This window comes from Nestor notabilis, unplaced genomic scaffold (assembly GCF_000696875.1).
Source record: "Nestor notabilis isolate BGI_N333 unplaced genomic scaffold, ASM69687v1 scaffold21308, whole genome shotgun sequence".
Classification (NCBI taxonomy): Eukaryota; Metazoa; Chordata; class Aves; order Psittaciformes; family Psittacidae; genus Nestor; species Nestor notabilis.
Window position 1 is genome coordinate 26955 of NW_009938988.1, and position 12051 is coordinate 39005.

Genomic DNA, 12051 nt, shown 5'->3' on the forward strand with positions numbered 1-12051 from the left:
CTATCATTTAACTGAAATCAGTACCAGGCCTTTCACACCAGGAAAGTGCAGTCAAAAAGAGGACAGGGAAGGTAGAAAATTAGACAGGCAGACCTCCCACCTGCTAATCACTGACAGCAGAGGGATCAAGCCTGGGAGAGCTTGAAAAGAGATATTTTTTTTTTTTTCTTTTTCTGTCTGTCTTCCCTGAAAATTTTGGCTGGGATTGAGCTGAGCCAGAGGCTCCAGGAAAGGTAGTGCTGTAGTAATGGCAACACACCAGGTGAACCCGCTTTATTCCTGTGCTGTGCTTACCAGCGCAGCACAAAGCAGCCACCCTTATGAGTCCCATGGAGTAGATAAAATTTATTCCTGGAGGGAGATGATAGTTCTACCTGTAACTGCTATTTATTTTTTTCTTTCTTTCTTTTATAAGAATGTGTGATTCTTGAAGGGAATAAAAGTGTTTTATGAAGCCCAGTCCTGTGCATCAGAAGCAGCACTGCTGCCAGCCGGCGAGCTTAGGCACTCCAATGTTTGCTTGAGTTTTAGAGGAGTAACAGGCAGGATAACATTGAGCTTGAGTTGTTGCTGGCTAACATCTGGCTGTTTCATTCTTCTTCCAACAGCATGAGGCAGCCCCAGGCCTCAACTTGTTCGCTGGGTTAAATCAAGCCAGCAGATCCTCTGTTTTCAGAGTCTCAGTAGGCATCAGGAGCAGATTGGTGACTCTGGCACCATATCTATTAATAAATAAAAGCATCAGGCTTTGCATTTGAATAGGCCCTTTTCTTTGGCAGATCTCAAAGTAATTTCTAAAGAAGGGCAAACATTATCTCCATTATGGGGGTAGGTTATATGACAAGCTCACAGTTGGGGACTGGGTGAGATCTTGGCTCTACAGTAAGCAACAGCTGCTCTCCTTGGTTAAATGCCACACACCAGCAGTCCCAAAAGTTGTCAGGTCCTGGCCAAGCACACAAAGCCTCTTGGCCAGATGGGCAACAAGAAGCACTGGAAAGCTGGTCCCATTACTCAGTCAGTTCTTGAGGTAACTAAAACTTCACAGAAAACTTGTCCAGAATGGTAAGCAAGCAGTGATAAATTTTAACACAATCTGCCTTTTATTTAGTTTCTCCTACTTCCCCATACTCAGCTTTGAAATAGCTCTCACTTTTCCTTAGGCAGGGATCCACACAGACCTGCTGCAGAGAAGAAATGTTCTTTTTTATTCAAAAATGTCCTGTTGGAGAAAGTTCTGTACATGTTTCCATTTTGTACATTTGCTACAGGCTTCCAGATACTTCCACAACTATTGAAAACATTATATCCTTGCAGAAAGACTACCCTGCAGGTAGCCTGCGTCACATGCATGCTTCGTATGTAAGCACCATATATAAACGTCATAGCTGATCTATTAGGTATTGGGTCACATTATATGTTAAACAAAGGACTTGTTGCAGTCATTTCTGATTATTAGTCAAGATATCAAGCCAGCACCTATCCCAGGTCCCTTTGCAAAATATAAATAAAATGTATTTCTAGTTAATAGCTAATTAAATTACTTTGACACATACACATTAACTTGGCCTTTTAGCTAGTGAGCCAGAGCAATACAAACTATGGTTTGCAAACCACAGTGCAGGGTAATATTCACCCTTACATGAGCCATTCTGTGCAGTCATTAGCAAAAAGAAGAAAGCCACTTCCCAGCACAGGGGTGGTTCAGAAGTAAAACATGCACAACACAACACGTACACACAACGAAAACAGGCTCCTGCCGTTGGATACTGGCATTCATTGCCATCTGACAGCTGCTCTGAACCAGATGGGAAACAGCCATTCCAGTTCTGCTTTAAGTCACATCCCAACACCAGCATCACTGCAGACTCCCAGACTGGCATCTCAACTGACAGGCAAGTGGGCAAAGGAGCCAAATCCCCCCTCCTGCCACCCTGCTGCTGATGCCATCCCTCCAGAAGAGGACTGAGGCATATTTGGTGCAGAAAGGAGAGAAGCAGGGAACAACGGGCTTTTAGATGCTGTGCTTGGAAAGCTATGACCACGTTCACTCTGTACACAGGGAACGTCTGGGACCAGTGTTGACAATCTGGCGGTGACTGAAAATTGTTGAGTTAGCTCAGACGTGATAAATAGAGAGGGAAAAAAAAGTAACAAGTCATCACCAAAAGCAGTAGTTCCCAACCCATGAGTCAAGCCTTCTCAGTGAGCCACAACAGCATTGAAGATAAGATATAGAAGAGACAGCAGAGGTACTCCTGAGACTGAAGAACAGGAGAGAGAGAATTCTTAATTTCATTACATTTCTTCACTCTCTTTTTCACTTCCAGGTTCAAACCTCAGAGAAAAAGAACATGCTGCTTGATGGTGAGGAAAATAGTGCTGTAGATCTCGAAGGCAGGAACACTGAGGAGTCATGGGCCATGGGATGATGGAGGAGTGGAGGAAAAAAGAGTATGATGAAAAGCTACAGCTATGAGGCCTAAAACAGATTGGGCACTAGTGCCCTAAAAAAAGTATTAACCCGAATCATTTCTATGTTTAGAATAGTAAGACCAGCCAAATGCAAAATATTCTTATCAAAGAATAAGAATAGATTCAGCTCCACCTAAAGCCCAGTGAAATTCTCACAGAAAGAAAGAAAAAATAAAAAAAAAAAAGATTCTCAGCCCTTAAAATAAGCATTGTCAGTTATTTCCCTCAAATTGTGTCATCTGGTACCCTGTGCAGAGACAAACTGTAAGTTGATCATATATAAAAAATCCCACTTAATCAGAGAGGTTTCAAACATAGGAAAAGTCCACTTCTGTAATTTTTTTATGCATATCAGCAACTTGATGTTCATCAAAAACCTTTCTGTTCTACAAATGTGTGCTTCTCCACATCCATCAAGTTACTGATTGTCTCAAGCGTAACAAAGCCAAAAAGGGAAAGCTCATTTCTTTCTCTTGTTCAAATTTGAATGGCCTACTAGACTTACATGACCCTTTTGGTGTTCTGGTTCCACTAGATAATAAACACCTTCCAGCTTTGCTTAGTCAAAATCTGTGTGGTTTATGTCTTAATAGCTACAAAAGGTAGCTGTAGCACTTGCGTCCTGCTCGTATGCCCAGCAGTTTCAGCGCAATATGAACATTAGCCATTAGCCTTGCCCTGTACTAAAAATCAGATGATTTCATCATTTGCAAGATAATCATTGTTCACCTGTAGGATTAGATGTAAGCCCATAAATTCAAGGGGATTGTATTTCATTGGCTTTGGGGTTAGTCTTGTGTCCACAGTTCCTCTGTTGAAGCTCCCCTCCAGGATCTATGCTATTAGATGCCTGTGCTGTTTACAGTTCACATACAATCCACTCCCTTTAATGTTTTTCATCCAGTGTGGGCCATGTCCAGACTTGAAAAACCTGCTTGCAAGGAAAATTGTGGTCATGGAACATACAAAGAGAAAGACTGCTAGGTTCAGTTCAGCTATTTTTGCATTTCTGGAGTCCCAGGACTCACCTCATCAGATAAAGATGCAAGTAAAGCTTTCCTCCTATGTTAGCAAAGCAAAAGTCAGCAAGGTTCAATGCCTGACTACTAATACCTGTCCCTAGATAGCTGTCCTCCCAACTGCTTTAAGCATCTGTCAGAGGATGGGATGTCTACAGAAGGAGTCTCTAGACCTGTATTTTTCTTACTGACTACAAAAGGAGCCGAGATGATGAGCTTGGACTAGTCTGACTTTACGACGACCAATAATAGGTGAGATGGATCCCAACCACTGGACCCAGAGATGTTCTTCAGCAATGCTCTTCAGGGCATTGGGAGCATATCTCCCAGTCTGAGTAAGTAGTTCAGTCAGGTGGAACACCTCTTTTTTTCTTTCATGATGGTGGAGCATCATCTTGAATTCATTTCTGAAAATGGCAACCTAAAACAAATGTTCTTCACTGGGAAGCAGTGCTGCCTTCCTTACCTAACCTATGATTCAAATAGCAGGCTGATGGGGAGTATTAACATGCAGATAGAGCATGCAGAAGAGCAAACCACAGCATTAGCTCATCTTTGTGTAACAGACAGGAACATGCTGCACACGTATGAAGAGATGAATACATTAATCTGCTTGCATGCACACAGACACACACAACTTGTTTATACAAAGATGAATGATATTTCCCTCAACATGCAACAGATACAAATTTAACATGCGGCTCAAACAGGAACGAGCAATTAATATAAAAAGCCTGAAGGCATACTCATATCTGCAGAAGACACAAAGATAAATAATAATCTATAATCCTTTCAAATGCTAATAAGTAAAAAAAACTGTGCTCAAACACAGAAAATAGCCAGTGGAATTTTCTGTGCCCCGGTGACCGATGTGGCAACAGTTTGGGTCCCAGCAGGTGGAATTAGAAAGTAGAAATCGACAAATAGCTTAGGAAAATGCACTTGTTGAAGGTATCGCTTTGATGTGTACTAGGCAAAATGAGACATGACAGCCATGCACTGACCGAAAACCTTGGGAGGCTTCTTCTGCCTCAGAACCTGTAAGAGCAAGAAGGGCGCTGGAATGGCAGCCCTGCCAGGGTGGAGGCACCAAGCAAGCTTCCCTGGGCCACAGCTGGGTCACGGGACTTGGGGCAGGTATGGAAATCATTACTTAGAGCTCTGGAACTGTCAGATGCAGGGCTAGAGACATCAGGTACGAGGCACAAAAACAAGACTGAAAAATCATTTGCTGTGATACTGCACCCACAACTTCTGAGGCTGGTGCAGGCATTCACTTCCCTGCTGCTGGGAGGAGCTCGGCTCTTGTAGCCCAGGGAGAGCAGGGGCAGGGGTAATAAAGTCGGGGGTGATAAAATCAGAAAGCGAAGCTGTGCGCAACACTGTCTGTTGCCAATACTTTCCCCTGGAAAATATGGACACACTGGGAAGGTCAGGCGGTGGAGCTGCTGTACTCTCCAGAACAATGGTCACCCTGGGGAAGTACTGCTGCAGGGAACCCAAAGTTGCAGGAAAAGATGATATTGCTCTGAGAAGTGACCACAATAAGCTGTATTTGTGCAAAGTGATTATATTCAAAAGTTAGATATGGACAAAAGGCTGCTAGCCAGTGTTAATTCAAGTATTTGAGAGCGCTGAAACACTGGAACAGATTTCTCAGAGAGGTGGTAGATGCCTCATCCCTGGAAAAATTCAAGGTCAGGCTGCACTGGGCTCTGAGCAACCTGATCCGGTTGAAGGATGTCCCTGCTTATTGAAGTAGGGTGGGACCACATGACCTTTAAAGGTCCCTTCCAACCTAAACTATTCTACAATCCTATATGGAAAACCACCCGGATCCCACAAAATAACCATGGATGGGATCTCTAGGCACAGAACAAGGAGGACTTAAGGAGATTTATCCAGGAAAAGTGACAGATGCTTGTGGACTGAAAAGCAATGGAGAAGTAATATTTTCCACATCAATAATAAAGAACTTTTACTCCGTGCTTTTACCTGAGTGGATCAATAAAGGTTACAAATGTTCAGGATAAAGCAATATATTCTAGCCTAAGTTCACTGTTCGAAATGCCAAGAGTTTAGGCAGAGAGCCAGGTTTAATAAAAATGAAACAGAAGCAATGGTTTGACTAAATCATTCTTTTGGATTTCTAGACAACATTATAAAGTGTTAGTGGCTACAATAAAGAGCACTTCAAGGGCATGATTCATGGCTGTTTTACTCTAGTAGTACACTGACTGAACATCCCTGGACTAAATAAACACCACAGTGAATCAGACATGAAAGCTGTCAAGAGAAAGAAAATACAAAATGCAATGATCTTTATCACTAATCTGATTATTATCGTAGTACACACATCCAGAAGTCACGATGAAGGATCTTTGTGTCAGGCACATTGCTACCAGTCTTGAGCTTTGATTGCTATTTATGTTTTCCTTGTCATTGCTCTTTAAGCTCCCAAGTCCTCATGTCATATGTTTAAATAAAAACTGGTGGTTTGTGTTGGTTTTATTTTTTAAAAGGGACTTCTTGGCCCTCATAGGGCTGCTGGAAAAACCTGAATAATAAAGTCCAGAACTTTAAGAGGCAAATAAAAAGAAACCATAGTTTTACTGTCACTGTTTTCAAATGCTTCTGATTTTAAGCTACTGTAATCCAGGAAGGCCTTGATACATCATTTTGGAAAGCCTGGAGCACTTACTGATCTGTCATGAATGTGGTCAAGATTTAATATTTTGGAGTTAGATATCACTTGTTAGACTCCAAAACAGTTACAGTTAAGGCAGCATGACCCAAATAAAGGTAGCAGAGGTCAACATGGAAAATAACAAGACAAACCAGTAGTGCAGATCTACCTTGATGATTTCAAATCTCACTTTGCCGGATTTATTGCTGAGGCCATTAATGGCTATGCCTAACTACAAAAAATAATGAGACCATTAAGGGGGAAACTAAGACAGAGACAACTTTACTTCTTTTGTAAGTTACTGCTTGTAACTAGATTGTTAAATTGTTAGCATTGCCATTTAGTACACATTTACTGGATTTAGGTAACCTCGTTGCCTGGACTTTGGAACTATTAATACAAGATAACGGAGGGATCTCCTGGTTAACATAGCAGAGAGCTCAGATTGCTGGGGAGAAGACCCTTATTCTCCTGATAAGAATCATGCCAAAGACTATGGTGCCAATGTTGAAAGAAATTATAGAAAACATTCGGCTAATTAAATTGAGATCTGTGAGCTACAAACAGACAGTTTTGGAAGTTGCTTGTTGTTAAGTGTAAAACACATTTGACAAACAGTTGTCATCAGTACTGATTCATGTTGCACTCCTCAGCTTGCAACCACCCCTTTTGCTTATATCGTCCTTATCTTCCCAAGGTATAGATTGTTCTGCAATATTCTGAAGCACTTCAGTGCAAATTGTAATTTCCAGGATCTGGTCATGCTTAAAGACTTTCCAGTGACGTTGTCTGTAAGAGGTCTGCTTGGGACACCAGCAGCCAGGGCCCTGAAGACTGGATGGAGGTTTTGCAGGTGCTTTAAGAACCTTAAAAGATTTGATCCTAAAAAGATTTGCAAAATGGGTACCACAGAGGGTAAACCCACTTTCTTTCATTCATTTAATTCAGTTACAGAAGCAGAGATCTGTTCAGAGCAAACACTGTACACTCAGCTCACACATTTCTAGATGCATGTAAATCGACATCAGTATTCTCACCTGAGGCTAGATACCAGTTTTAATGTCTTCTTATGTATTTTTCAGATGAATTTTAAAGCCAGTCTTCAGACCAAAGCTATGCCTGTTCACTTCAGAGGAGATTTATTTTGGACTTGCTAAGCAGCAAAAAACAACAGTAAGTAGTTCTGCACTAGGTTTTCTCTTCTGTTAACTAGTTAGTAGTGAGGTTTGGAAGTCTGTAGCTTCCAAATCATCAAGTGTGTAACCACTCTTTTCAATTAAGCAAAAACAGGGGCTTGTGCTACAAGGATATAATCATCACAGAGGAACTTAACACAAAAATGTAGATGCTGAAGAGGGGAGGAGCTGGCCTGGTAAGCCTCCTCCAGCACATCCAGATGCACATGCTTGTCTGGAACATGAAGTTTAGATGACTGCTCACCAGTGCAGCCAGCAGTGTATGATAGCGGTGGGTGACGCTGGAAGCTGCACAGTTCTGTGTTCCTCCACACAGCTAAATTCATCAGTGCTGTTGTTCTTAAGGGAGTAGAAGGCGTCTAATGAAAACAAAATCTTGCCCATAAAATTTTAACTCCATACAGAACAGACCTGTTCCCTTGGCATAGTAATTCTGATCTTGGTGGCAGGACCAGCCAGCAAAACTTCCTCCATAAGCTTACGGATTGTTAATAGGAAAGCTATTAAAAAATAAGTAATATCGCTTGGTGGCTTTCCAGTTTTGAGAAGATCCCGGCCCTTCCTGAGTGTACCAGTGAGAAAGATCTAGCATCTCCTAGCAGTGAATGCATCTATCAGACACATTCACGCTATGGCTCCAATTCTTTGAAGGAGTCCCAAATTCTTGTCTTGATGGCATAAAGGCACTGGTCCGTGTCCTTTATGGTATATAGGGAGAATAGCAACATAATGGGCAGGCTCTGTCAGACACTCAGAAGACATCCTCCCTAGCTCTTCTCTACAGTGAGCTTTTTACTTTTGGTCCTTGAGCTGAGGAGAAGATACAAGGTGACAGGAGCAGCTGTCACTTTTGGTTGACAGTGCTTTGCCAGGTCAGTGGCTTCCGGCTCACAGGGGAGCTCTCAGGCTCTGTGAGTGCCATGGGCAAAGTCAAGGCCCTTCACTGTCTCATTCCATCTCTTCAATAGAGCAGGGTTCAGCTGCTCTGGTGGAGGTTTTGCTGCATCTGGATCACTTTTCACATACTTTGAAGGGTACTTCCATCTCCAGGCGTCAGTAGGAACTGTAGAGCTCCCATAGCCAAACGGAGTATGTTTCATCGCAATTGTGCCACAGCTGTGTTACAAGGGTCAACAATGTGATCACGGTTTCTGGGACATGCACACCATATTTTTAACTTCTGTTGAACACAGTTCAGTGTTGTTTTGCTGTTGATACAGTTGGCAGACCTTCAAGAAGTGTTGTGCAAAATGGAAAGCTTGCAAGAAAAGTTTCTTTCCATGGTCAGGAGGTTTGCAAAGGAACAATTTGTGTCTGTGTTTCATTTAAAGTCAAAGGTCCAGAAAGCCGTCCATATAGCTGGGAAAAGTCTTATGTACTTTAGAGACATGAGCAGAAGTTTAGAAAGGAAGGGCCACTGTGAGTTGCTTGACAGCTGTATGCCCATAGCTCACTGGGGAGGAGTGGGCTGTTTGATATTTAATGCTCCGCAGTTTATAAGATTGTAGATGTCCCTTATGGTCCGTTACCTTCTTCTGGTCATTGTAGTAAAAATTCACAGCCTTCCATCTCTCCAGAAAAAAAAAAAAAAACCAAGAAATGTATTTCTAGGCCAGCTGTAGGCACACATTTTTAAAATCTCATAGCATTCTGTAGGTCAACAGCGAACCAAGTGACCTCTTTAGTACCTCAATACCTTTCATAAAGCAGCAACAACAGTGTTATCTACTATCTTCAGAATTCCTGAAAGCTGTTTCAGGTTAACAGGTAACTTGTACATTAAGTTAGACTTAATGACTTGCACATTAAGTTAGAAAAACTACAGTTTTTCAGCAATTCTTCACATAGGGACACCTGACAAATGTAGTCTTCATTCTGAAGAGTGTAACCTTTTACAAGCTTGTTTCTGAGTACCTAATGTTTAAAACTTATTTTTTGTCTTTCAAGCATGTCTACCTTGTGGCTTTATGGTAACCCTGTAAATCTAGGCCTGTTTGCCTTCTTTAAGAGCCCAGATATTTTTTCCCAAGCAATTAATGAAGGAAACATCACTGGGCAGTCACGATGTTCTCTCTGCCATGTAATACCCTCTGCTTCCTTCATAGTATCATATCCTTCCTAACTGCAAAAACTGATTATGTGGAGTTAAGGAAAATCCATAGTGAAGTGTTTTATATACATATATACAGTAGCCTTGGTGTTATTAAATTAGATGCCTGCATTTGCAGGCTCTTTCCCAGGCACCCTGCCAGGGGGAGAAAGGCTCTGCTGGAGGACAATGCAATGCACCCAAGCTGAACTTTCCCTCTGAACTGCTGGGTGTGTTGCCTGCACCCAACAAAGCCTCCTCGAAAAAGGTATTTTAAGAAAGAGGCTTTGAGGTCAAATAGCCTCACAAATCACCAGCAGGATTCAGTATTGCTATTGCTATTGTGTTTTTTCATTGGAAGCAGAGTTTCAGATAAATCAAAATATTCTACAGCAACTTTTAAATTTCATTGGAAATGTAAATTAAAAAGCTAGCTGCAAATTGATTTCTGCAGTGTGGAAACAACTCACTGTTATCATTTCAGCTTTTCTGTTTCATGACACATGCATTCTCAAATGTTTCACTATGATCCATTAACTAAAAATATAGGAATTCATTCTCATTTCCATCCTGCTTTAGAGCTGTCTCTAAAAATGTGTAGGATAGAGAGGAAATCTTTGCATATATACCTCTCTCCAGAGGACACTTCTTCAGGAAACCTTGTGTTAACAACGCTAACCTCTATTAGGCAGTCCCAGGACTGAAAATCGAGAAAAATACCTGGATGACAGTATATAATTATATGGTTTATGTATTTATGAAATCCTGGTTGTCATAATTCCACGAACGATGGCTGGAGCAGGTTAGAACCTTATCGGAGCATATGCAGTCTGTACCTCATGCCCAGCTCTGGAGAACTGAGCATCCTTCCGAAACACTAAGCATTACTATCAGGGATCCTTTTAAAGAAAAGTTAAGGGTATCCTGGAAGAAAACACTTGGAAGTGTCTGTCTGGAAGAAGTTTCACCTTTGAAAATGCAGATAGTTCTTTGGAAAACCTAAGTAATGTAGCAATCTTTTAAATCTCCATGATTTGGAAGAAGATAAGCTCTAGCTCCTCCCTGGGTCTATGCATTAGTAATTAAGCTGGCTTTTCATTGCACTGTGAGGATGTTATTGTGTATCTCAGCACACCTGCCATGCTGCACCCTGACCTCATGCCTTCGCTAGAGGCGTGCTGTTGTCTGGTGTCCCACACTCCCCTTGTCCCAGCAGAGCCACCCAGAAATGCTCCAGGTGGTCAACACCTCGCTCATACAGATGCCTCCGACCCATTTCAGGAGACACTGGAAATGGGCAATAACCCTCTGAATTAAGGCTGAAGAGAGAAGAAAATCCAGGCTTTATTGTTAGGAAAGGTTTATATCATTGGGGGTGGGGAGGGTGGCTTATAAATGAATGGCTGCTCTCTCAGAAATCATTAAATTATTGTGGAAAGCTACTGCCAGAGCTGTGTACTGAGACAGATAAAAATCAGAGTCAGAGCTGGGATGTGTTATAAAGAATTTAATTACAAAATCTCTATCAGTGTCAGAATTTTGATTGGCTTGTCAATGGAAAAATAATGTTATTGCTGTAGAATTAACATTATTTTAATTAGAAATGCTGTTTTAATTACAAATGGTGATAAATTTTTCATTGTAAAGTTGCCACAATTGTTATACTCCATCAAAATAATGTGTTTGAAAGTGATTAATATTATAATAATACCCAGTTTTTACCTTTTATCAGTAGATCTCATTAGTGTGACCCACTGTGAATAGACTGATCTTGCAAAAGCATTTGAAAGTGTTTATGAAACATCAATGAGTTCTGTCCACAACCCTTAGGGGAAGAAATGGGCTCTTATAACAATTTAACAGTTGGATAAACTAAGGCAGGTGGTTTATGCAAATTATTAGAGGTCAACACAGAAAAATAGCACTTCTTGCATCCCAAATGCTCTTGTCCTTAAAGAACAGATTCTGCACTCTTTCTGTGTATATTTGTTTTATTTAATTACAGTATAAAAGACTCTTCTAAAAGCCTGCTGCCATAGCTGCAGGCAAGGTAGTATGTGGAAAAGAAGCAGTAATACTCTGTTTAAATATTAACTCATTCAAACAGGCAAAATATGAGGTAGGCATCACAATGCTGTAAGAAGTCCATCTTCAGAGCCACTGGAGGTTGTACATGGGTTTTAAAGCAGAAAGGTGAATTAGCTGGTGATAAAAAGAAACTTCAGTTCCACATTCACCTCCTTATTTCATCCCATATTCCTCTTTTTGTTGTTTGTATAAAAAAAATCAACATATTAATGGAAAAGAATAGCCTGTCACCTGAGCTTAAATGGGAGTGGGTTAGTGATAATCTGCTGCCCAGTTTATTGCATCTGGAATCTGATAATACATCAGAGCCATGGGCAGTTATCCCATTTCGCTGTTGTACAACAATATGGATAGAAAGGCTTTTCAGATTATTATTTCTTTTAATAAATAGGAAGAGGCAGAGTGTGTGGATGCCTATGTATTTATCTAACTGGAAGAAAGCCTCCCCAAGGGGCAGCTTTTCACAGTGCTGTCACTCACATCAGGGACACAGGGGCT